General features: G+C 45.8%; 1 long non-coding RNA gene across 5 annotated transcripts; it reads right to left on the bottom strand.

The window, feature by feature from the left end:
- Window positions 1-796: 796 nt before the first annotated feature.
- LOC149747033 (uncharacterized) lies at window positions 797-10668 on the bottom strand. 5 transcript variants are annotated; one of them, XR_016388512.1, is made up of 7 exons: window positions 9250-10668; window positions 5792-6079; window positions 4839-5009; window positions 3659-4562; window positions 3264-3408; window positions 2197-2292; window positions 797-1037 (listed from the first exon to the last, which is right to left on the bottom strand). It is a non-coding gene; the product is annotated as an uncharacterized LOC149747033 (long non-coding RNA). The 5 variants fall into 5 exon arrangements; XR_016388511.1 differs by lacking the exon at window positions 9250-10668 and having other exon boundaries at window positions 5792-6736; XR_016388513.1 differs by lacking the exon at window positions 9250-10668 and having other exon boundaries at window positions 3313-3408; window positions 5792-6736.
- Window positions 10669-10714: the final 46 nt, after the last annotated feature.

Below are 10714 nucleotides of genomic sequence, written 5' to 3'. Positions count from 1 at the left end.
AGAGACAAAGACATTTTAAAATGATAAAATGATTATTCCATCTAGAATGCATAATAATTATAAACTTATATGCACGTAACAACAGGACTTCAAAATACAATGAAGCAAAATCGACACAACAGAAAAGAGAAACAGACAGTTCTACAATAATAGTCGTATACTTTAAAACCCTTCTTTCAATAGCAGAACAGACAGAAAATCAACAAGAAAATAAAAACCTTGAACAGCATTATCAATCAAGTAGACCTAACAGCCATCTAAAAAACATTCCACCCAACAGCATCAGAATATACATTCTTTTCAAATGCACATGGATATACTATATGCTAGAGCATAAAACAAATTTCAGTACATTTTAAAGGATATAAACCATACGAAGAGTGCTCTCAGATGACAACAGAATGCAATAAGAAATCGTTAACAGAAAGAAATTTGTTGAAAATCACAAATGGAAATTAAAGAATATATTCCTAAATAATTCATGGGTCAAGTAAGAACTCGTAAGGGGAATTAGAAATAATTTGAGATGAATTAAAATGAAAGTATAACATATTAATACTTGATTGGTCCCACATACTCTTCTGAAAAGCAGAGGGGTTAGACAAAGAGATCTAAATTAATTAAAAAATCATTTATTATTCTGGGAATAAAAAGAACTGGGCTTAGTCTCAGTTTTGCCTTTATCTTTGTGTCTGTTGATTATCTTGGAATAGTCATTACATAATCAACATACAGTTGCCAGCTCAGGAATCAAATACTGTCATCTCTAGGGCTACCATAACAAGATACCACAAACTTGTTAGCTTAAAAGAACAGAAATTTATTTTATCACAGCTCTAGAGGCCAGAAGTTCAAACTCGAAGTGTTGAGAGGACCATGTTCTTTCTGACGCCTCAAGGGGAGGATCCTTCTTTGTCTTAACCAGATTCTGGTGGTGGCCATCAATCACTGGTGTTGGCAGTTTTTTGATTTGCAGCTGCATCACTCTGGTCTCTTTCACTCTTGTCACATGGAATTGTCTCTGTGTGTTTCTGTCTCTGGAAACAATTTGAATAGAAATTTCTATTTTTAAAAAACAAACTGTTGATTATTATGCTCTATTTAGATACTTCCTCTAACCCCCACCCACCTCCATTTCCCCATATGTATTTGAGAAGGAAAGAGGAACTCCTGTGAGCTATCATATTGGAAAGAATCAATAATACAATGTTTTACTAGAGATGCCTCTTATCTAAAATATTTGAATTAAATATAAAATCTGGGGAAATTATCGCCCAGTTTCCCTCTTCTAGAGGCATGTTCTAAATGACAGGCGGCAGAATATTCTATACCCATGAGGTTTGCTGACCTTATTGATTTGGGCCAGGATCTGTATTTTCTCTCTAAAGAAAACAGTATTCTCTCTTTACTTTCTTTAATATATAATGTTGGTGTCTTAAGTTTATTGTCAGAGAGGATGCTTATAGCTCAAATGATTTGGTTGTATTTCACCAGGATTATTACAAGATAGTCAAACAATGGCCGGGCTCCAGGATAGACCTCGGTCCCTTTGGTCCACTGGGATACTGATCTGAAAGCCACTGTTTTCTTATATTCCAAAGACCAAATAAATAAACAAACAAAAAAACAAGTAAATGAAACTATTTTAAAACCAACTCTCTTTTCTTCCTCATCCATGTTAATTCTCTTCTACCTAAAATTACTTCCTGGAAGTGATTTTTATGTTTCTTAGAGCTTCTTTACGTATATATCCACACTAATGCATATAAAACTGTGCCTTGTAGATCTTATACTTTTTCCATTTGAATAACTATTTTCTCATGTCATATAGAGTTTATCCATTGTCCTAGATATGCATTTTCCCTGTGTATTTGAGCATCATAGGAAGATAAATTCTACTCTTGAAAATGTTAACTGGTCACTGAGACACAGAAAGCTATTATTCTTACCAGTTTTCAATAGTGAGTAGATTCTGTAGGGGTGGGATTTTAAGATGTAAGTATACTGTTTTTCTACACTCAAATTCCGTTCCCCTTATCATAGAAATTGACCAGCGAAGTGTGCTGCTGACTTTTCAGAATCCATGTACATATAATCCATTGTTATTAGATATAACATTGGTCAGAAAAGCATACTGTGAAATGTTGCTTTTATTTAAACTCCCACTATTTTCACTACATGGTTTCAAGATTTTACTTCATTATTGTCCTCTGGTGGTGGGCTCTGTGAACTGCATATTTACGGGTCTGGAGCACATATCTTCCCGGAGGTATACAACTCCTCAGGTACCAGCTAAAGAGTAGATGATAAGAAGCATTCAGATTTATTAAAACTCATTAAGAATATCAGTAGCCTGACTGTTGTTTCTAAAAATATAAAATATTTATCCTTCTGTTGTCAAACAACCATATTTCATGAAAAGAAGTATAAATCTTTTTTTGCTTGCAATAGAAGAACGATAATTGAAGATATTCTTCATTTGGACCAAATACCTTCTCTGAAAATGTAAGTTAAAATAGGAGTTGAAATTTCCAAAATATTCTTTAGGAAATAAAACTCCACATATAATTTCAAATTATAATTTAGTTTTACCTTAAATTTAAATATCTATATTGAATTTAATTTAAGGAAGGAAGGAAGGAAGAAAGAAAGAAGAAAAGAAGGAAAGAAGGAAAGAAAGAAAGGATGGAGGGAGGGAGGGACGGTGGGAGGAAGGAAGGAAGGGAGGAGGGAAGGAAGGAAAAAGGAAAGAAAGAAAGAAGATAAAGTAAAATAAAATATAATAAAGTTATTAAATTAAAAATTACTTATTAAGAAAAAAAAACGAACGGCTAGAACCTTTGGATAAATGGTGGAAGCAAAGCTATACAGACAAAATCTCATACAGAAGCATACACTTACAAACTCACAAAAAGAGGAATAGGGGGAAAAAATCATAAATCTTGCTCTCAAAGTCCACCTCCTCAATTTGGGATGATTCTTTGTCTAAATGAGGGAAGGAAAGAAGGAAGGAAGGAAGGAAGGAAGGAAGGAAAGAAAGAAAGAAAGAAAGAAAGAAAGAAAGAAAGAAAGAAAGAAAGAAAGAAAGAAAGAGAGAAAGAAAGAAAGAAAGAAAGAAGATAAAGTAATATAAAATAAAGTTATTAAAATAAAAATAATTATTAAGAAAAAAATTTTTTAAAACTACAGAACCCTAGAACAAATGGTGGAAGCAAAGCTATACAGGCAAAATCTCACAGAGAAGCATACACATACACACTCACAAAAAGAGGTAAAGGGGAAAAAATGATAAATCTTGCTCTCAAAGTCCACCTCCTCAATTTGGGATGATTCGTTGTCTATTCATGTATTCCACAGATGCAGGGTACATCAAGTTGATTGTGGAGCTTTAATCCGCTGCTTCTGAGGCTGCTGGGAGAGATTTCCCTTTCTGTTCTTTGTTTGCACCGCTCCCAGGGGCTCAGCTTTGGATTTGGCCCCGCCTCTGCGTGTAGGTCGCTGGAGGGCGTCTGTTTTTCACTCAGACAAGACGGGGTTAAAGGAGCCGCTGATTCGGGGGCTCTGGCTCACTCAGGCCGGGGGGAGGGAGGGGCACGGAGTGCGGGGCGAGCCTGCGGCGCCACGGGCCGGTGTGACTTTGCACCAGCCTGAGGCTCACCGTGCGTTCTCCCGGGGAAGTTGTCCCTGGATCCCGGGAACCTGGCGGTGGCGGGCTGCACAGGCTCCGCGGAAGCGGGGTGTGGATAGTGACCTGTGCTCGCACACAGCCTTTTTGGTGGCGGCAGCAGCAGCCTTAGCGTGTCATGCCCGTCTCTGGGGTCCGCGCTTTTAGCCACGACTCGCGCCCGTCTCTGGAGCTCCTTTAAGCAGCGCTCTTAATCCCCTCTCCTCGCGCAGTAGGAAACAAAGAGGGAAGAAAATGTCTCTTGCCTCTTCGGCAGCTCCAGATCTTTTCCCGGACTCCCTCCCGGCTAGCCGTGGTGCACTAACCCCTTCAGGCTCTGTTCACGCCACCAACCCCAGTCCTCTCCCTGCGCTCCGACTAAAGCCCGATCCTCAGCTTGCAGCCCCGCCCAGCCCCGCGGCTGAGCAGACAAACCTCTCGGGCTGGTGAGTGCCAGTTGGCACCTATCCTCTGTGCGGGAATCTCTCCGCTTTCCCTCCGCACCCCTGTGGCTGTGCTCTCCTCCGCGGCTCCTAAGCTTCCCCCCTCCGCCACGCGCACCCTCCTCCCGCGAAGGGGCTTCCTAGTGTGTGGAATCCTTTCCTCCTTCACAGCTCCCTCCCACTGGTGCAGGTCCCGTCCCTATTCTTTTGTCTCTGTTTTTTCTTTTTTTCTTTGGCCCTACCCAGGTATGTGGGGAGTTTCTTGCCTTTTGGGAGGTCTGAGGTCTTCTGCCAGCGTTCAGTAGGTGTTCTGTAGGAGTTGTTCCACGTGTAGATGTATTTCTGGTGTATCTGTGGGGAGGAAGGTGATCTCCGCGTCTTACTCTTCCGCCATCTTCCCCTCCCAGGTATCCGTTTTTTCTAGACTTTTCTTTCTTCAGCTCACAAAGGGGCCCCTGAGGATTAAGCAGAGGAACGTCAGGGTTTCTTCCAGGCCAGCTTCAGCCCTGGGATGTTCAGGGCAGACTCTCATTACAAACCTCAGTTTCTGAGGCTCCTGGCTTATGGCCATTTAGTATAGAAGGAGGCTCCTGGCTGGGGAAGGCTCAGACAAAACGATGCAGGTTCTAATCTGTGGCAGTGGGCAGTGGGGGGCGGGGGGTGTCAGTGCAGGAAGAGGCATTCGCTGCCTTAGGCATTTAAACCGTTGCCTTCTCTTCAGGATGACTCACCTGCAAGATTCTGTGGGGTCCGCCTCCTGCCACCATGCTACAATTGCCGGATTTTGGGTCTGGAGCAACCCAGGTCTTCGTCCGGCATTTCCAGAGAGTGCTTTCTCTTCGGAGCACGTCTGGGGACTGGCTTCTCTGCTTCCACCTTGGCTGGCGAGGCCAAAGGAGCATCTTCCATGGGGAAGAGAGGGAAGACATTCCAGTTTGGAAGAACAAAAGCAAAGACACACTCTTCTCTACCTTGTCCTGCCCCAAATATAAATTCATAGCACCTTCACATTTTTATAACTATGGACTTAAAAAGACCAAGAGATTAAGGGGCCTACCCAGTGTTACACAGGTAGTGGAGAGGTGTTCTGCTCAATGGTTAGGTTCATGGTGGGGCTCCGGATTTACAGCTGATAGGAATGTGAGGACAAGCTCATGCCATTTCAAACATTTCCAAGTGGTACTGAGAGAGATGTTGAAGGTGCAAAATGAGGGTGCTGAATGACCTCACAAAGTGGGGATGGTGGGCCCATTTTAACATGAAATTGAAAATAAATTCATGACAAAAGGACATAATAGAAAATGACAACATAATCATAACACTCCCCTCTCCCCTGGAAGTAAAATTCATTAGAATCCTCTCTCTCTCCACCATGAAAGGATGAGATAAAGTCTCAGCAGCAGCCCCCGTGAAAAACATGGTCAACAGGGTGAAGAGGTGTCACTAAGACCATATGGTGCGACTCAGAGAAGCAAAGAGACAGCTCTGCCCTTAGCCTGATGAGGCCCACAGGAAGGAACATGTGTGGCAACCTTGGATAGTGTGGCAATGAGAGAGAACCTTCTTTAGGAGGGGACTCCCTGCTGCCACCTTGAAAAAGCAAATATGGGACATTCGTTTACTGTGGCTCTTGCAGAGGCGATGTGCCCAGAGGTTGGGCCACCCTGCTTGACAATCAAAGCACCTTGTATTCCTGTGCTGCTTGAAAGCTCCAATCGCCGGATTTTGGGTCTGGGGCAACCCAGGTCTTCGTCCGACCATTCCAGAGAGTGCTTTCTCTTCGGAGCACGTCTGGGGACTGGCTTCTCTGCTTCTACCTTAGCTGGCGTGGCCAAAGGAACATCCCCGTAGAGCCGGTAGCCACCAACCAGGCAGTATGTCTCCCCATGCCAGCCCAACTGCGTTTCTCCACACCCGCGGTACAGGACATGGTAGTGACCAGGTGTAGGATGAGAAGCGGGAGCCACTGCTGCTGCAAAGAAAATCAGAACTGATCAGTCACTTCTGCTGTGCACAGTCTCCTGCCAGAATTTCCCTCTCTCATGTCTCTCCCAGTTTCTGGCTGAAGACCTTTTAATCTACTTGACGTCCAAAACACAGCCTTGGCGCATCATCTCTATGAGTCCCTAGAGAAGGGACACTGGCTGCAAAAGCAATCCCTAGAGCCTAGGGCTGCAGCACATGAGGAAGTCTCTTCACCATTCCCAGGGAAAACAGTAGAACCCGAAAGTAATTGCAATCATGATCCTCTCCATCTCTCGCTTCCACAACAGAGAAAACATTTCTTGCAGTCTGTCACTTCTGAGGCTTTCATGGAAATGTCTTTCAAGTTTTGGAAAAAAATAATCTAATATAAATTGGTTAAGAGCCCCGCCCACCTTGGCAACCCCTCTTGGGCCCCATTTATACTGCCTATTTCAACCACACTGAACTCTAGCTGTCTAATACTTTTATGTCGATTAGAACAAGGCCAAATACTGAGGCAGAGTGATCAGGAGACTCAGAACCGGGTTCTGGGTACCAAGTCTAGGCTCACATCAACCCAGCCTCCTGGGACACCATCTCCTCAGCCCTCCAGTCTCATTAGCACTTCATCACCGCCCCCCCCTTCGTTCTTACGGTCTTCCCATCAATATGGCAACACCCTCTCCCCTAGTACTCAGCAACTCAGTAAGGGATGTGTCTGAGGGGACCGATATAGATGTCTACATGATAGCACAGTGGTGCCTGGGTTTGAAGGTGCGGTTCAAGAGTGGCCCTGTTCCTCAAACCGCTCCATTTGCAACTTGCCAACAAAAATGCGCTTGTCTTTTGTTAAGAGGCCAATCAGGAAAGGGTCTGAATGGAAGCATCCTGTAGCCCAAAGGGTAAGGCTACATTTATAAAGCTCAGAACCGTCCTGCACACTTGTCCAGGGATGAGCTTTCACTTGTCCTCAGCAGTGAGAACTGTGCGTCCCTGAAGGCGTCCCAGGTCACTGGTATTACTTACATTTGGGGGGAAAGTGCTCAGCTGTACGTAGTTGGCAACCCCCACAGGAACATGTGCCAGCCGGGTGAGGTTGTGTGTATATCACACCTCCTGTAGAGTTGCCCTGTCTGGGTGTACCTGCTGCACTGCCCACCCAGGGAACAGAGCACAGGTTAGAGTACACATACACTACCCGGTCACACATTCTCACACAGACAGCCAAAAAGATTGGTATCTGGTGGAGAACGGGTAGAGTAGTTTCTCTGAGTGCAGCCCGTTTGCACAGTTATGCTGCCATGGAAACCCTGAGAACGCCTGTGAGGGCATCACTACCCAGTGACGTCATATATGGAACCTTTGACTTGAGGGGCAGGCTTGAGGAGGAGGGGCAGTTTTGTGGAGGAGAACAGGGTAGAGGCAAAGGTACTCTGCCTCGCCCCTCACCCCTGGGCCTCCCCACCCACGCCCCAGCCTAGTAGACACCCCACGTGGGGCGTGCCGGTGGGCTGGCACAGCCGCAGGGGCCACAGGAGGGCAAGAGACACCCATATTCTGAGTTTGGCTTGAGAGACAAGATTAACGTAAGAGACAGCTAGGTTGTATGGCACTGACCCTAAGAGGCAGAGATTTGTGTGGCCTGGGGAATCAGGGAAGGCTCCTTGGCAGTCGGCCTGAAGGACAAGTGAGATTTGGACCCATGCGGAAGAGAGGGAAGACATTCCAGTTTGGAAGAATAAAGGAAAAGACACACTCTTCTCGACCTTGTCGTGCCCCAAATATAAATCCATAGCACCCTCACATTTTTACAACTGAGGACTTAAAAAAACCAAGAGGCTACGGGGCCTACCCAGTGTTACACAGGTAGTGGAGAGGTGTTCTGCTCAATGGTTAGGTTCATGTCGGGGCTCCAGATTTACAGCTAATAGGAATGTGAGGACAAGCTCATGCCATTTCAAATATTTCCAAGTGATACCGAGAGAGATGTTAAAGGAGCAAAAGGAGGGTGCTGAATGACCTCACAAAGTGGAAATGGTGGGCCCACTTTTAACATGAAATTGAAAACAAATTCATGACACAAGGACATAATAGAAAATGACAACATAATCATTACACTCCCCTCTCCCCTAGAAGTAAAACTCATTAGAATCCTCTTTCTCTCCACCATGAAAGGATGAGAGAAAGACTCAGCAGCAGCTCCCATGAAAAACATGGTCAACAGTGTGAAGAGGTGTTTCTAAGACGATTTGGTCCGACTCAGAGAAGGAAAGAGACAACTCTGCCCTTAGCCTGATCAAGCCTACGGGAAGGAACATTTGCGGCAGGCTTTGATAGTGTGGCAATGAGAGACAACCTTCTTTAGGAGGGGACTCCCTGTTGCCGACCTCGAAAAAGCAAAGGTGGGACATTCGTTCACTGGGGCTGTTGCAGAGGCGATGTGCCCGGGAGGTAGAGACTGCTTCGACTACCATTTTAGAGGTTGGACCACCCTGGTTGAAAACCACAGCACCTTCTATTCCTAAACTGCTTGAATCAGCGGGTGCACGTTAGGACACACGAAGTCAGGCCCCATTTGGAGCAGATTGCCTTTGGGAATGGTAGAATGTAAAATGTGAAGGGGAATGCTCTGGAGGAGCTTTGTCATGGCAGGTGGGCCAGCATGAGACCACTCAGATTCTCCAAGGCTCCAGAGATTACTTGGCTGGGAGCATCCCTCTGATGTGGTGGGGGAACTTCTACCTTAATAGGACCTGGCTGGGCATCTGGGAGAGGCAGAATAAATGGTTTATTAACTACGAGAGCGAGAGACTCACCTGGGGGGTTCCACAAAAGCACTTAAAAAGACTTGTACCTGGATTCTTGAGCCAACCCCAAGAAAACTTATCTAGATGTGGAGTAGGGCTCAGGAAGCTGCACTTTTAATAAGCTTCCTGGGCAGTCCCACCACAGTGGTCCATGGATAGAATGACCAAATTACTGTGTATTCTCGGTTGCTTTTGGGAGTCAAAGCGGGCAATATGAGAAACCGCAGCAGCCCTACGTATAAACAGGGAATATTCAAGGCAAACAGAGGTGTTTAGTTATTCTATGCATGAATCAGATTTGAGAAAAGCTAGCCTGCTGGTTAAAGAACACAACCCTTACGACAGACAGACCAGATTCTGTCCTACTTACTTGTGTGATTTTGACCAAGTTCTTTTATCCTTCTGACTGTTTCTTCATATGGAAAAGAGCTATGGCTGTACATTTAGCACAATATTCTCTTTTGGCAAAAGTTGCTCTGGGTCCATGTGTGCTCTCTGCAACGTAATCCTTTACAGTGCGCAAGCATTTTTAAGTTGTTTGGTGAAGTACTACACTTGACTTTTAACTGTCCATTACTTCGGGCAAAGCTTATGTAGTGCTGCAGAGACTAGAACCTATGCAGAGATAGTGAGAGGATGTTATAAGCTTATTCTGCCGGTTTATGAAAAACTTTTAACCTTTTCTCCTCTTCCTCAACCTGCCACCAAGAGATGAGAAAGAAGGCAGAGCCTGGAAATGCACACCAAGCAATACTTCTGGGGAGTTAGTTGGAGCGGGAGGGCTGACGCCTGAGCCCAGCTCCGCTTAGCCGTGCGGGTCCGCGGCGTGTCCAGCGGCTGTGGCGGAACCCGAGGGTGGTGGGCGTGGGCCCGTGTCGCGGCTGCACTGGAGCGGTGAGTGAGGGCCATGGGCCGTTCTTGCGCGGCCGCCACATTCCCAGACCGCCCGCCAGCCCTCCTGGTTCCTTCGCCGCTCCCCGCCGCCGGGAGCCGGGAGCCCAGAGAAGCCCGCAAACGGGCACCTGCGCCCGCCGCCCGGAGATACACCAGAAATACATCTACACGAGGAACAACTCCTACATAACACCTACTGAACTCTGGCAGAAGACCTCAGACCTCCCAAAAGGGAAGAAAGTCCCCACGTACCTGGACGTGCGGATGAAAGGCTCTTGGTGCTGCAGCCAGGAGGCAGTGCTGTGCCTCTGAGGTGGGAGAGTCAACTGCAGGACACTGGTCCACAAGAGACCTCCCAGCTCCACGTAATATCAAATGGCGAAAATCTCCCAGAGATCTCCATCTCAACAACAGCACGCAGAATCACTCAACGACCAGCAAGCTACAGTGCTGGACACCCTATGGCAAACAACTAGCAAGACAGGAACACAACCCCACCCATTAGCAGAGAGGCTGCCGAAAATCATAATAAGTCCACAGACACCCCAAAACACACCAACAGACGTGGACCTGCCCACCAGAAAGACAAGATCCAGCCTCATCCACCAGAACACAGGCACTACTGCCCTCCACCTGGAAGCCTACACAACCCACGGAAACAACTTTCGCCACTGGGGACAGACACCAAAAACAAAGGGAACTACGAACGTGCAGCCTGCAAAAAGGAGACCCAAAACACAGTAAGAGAAGCAAAATGAGAAGACAGAAAAACACACATCAGATGAAGGAGCAAGATAAAAACACACCAGACCTAACAAATGAAGAGGAAATAGGCAGTCTACCTGAAAGAGAATTCAGAATAATGATAGTAGAGAGGATCCAATATCTTGGAGATAGAATAGACAAAATGCAAGAAACATTTAACAAGGACCTAAAAGAAC

This window comes from Delphinapterus leucas, chromosome 17 (assembly GCF_059928025.1).
Source record: "Delphinapterus leucas isolate spDelLeu-1000000601 "Yukka" chromosome 17, BTC_Dleu_Yukka2, whole genome shotgun sequence".
Taxonomy (NCBI): domain Eukaryota; kingdom Metazoa; phylum Chordata; class Mammalia; order Artiodactyla; family Monodontidae; genus Delphinapterus; species Delphinapterus leucas.
The sequence above is the reverse complement of the archived record's forward strand: the minus strand, read 5'-3'. Positions and strand labels throughout refer to the sequence as shown.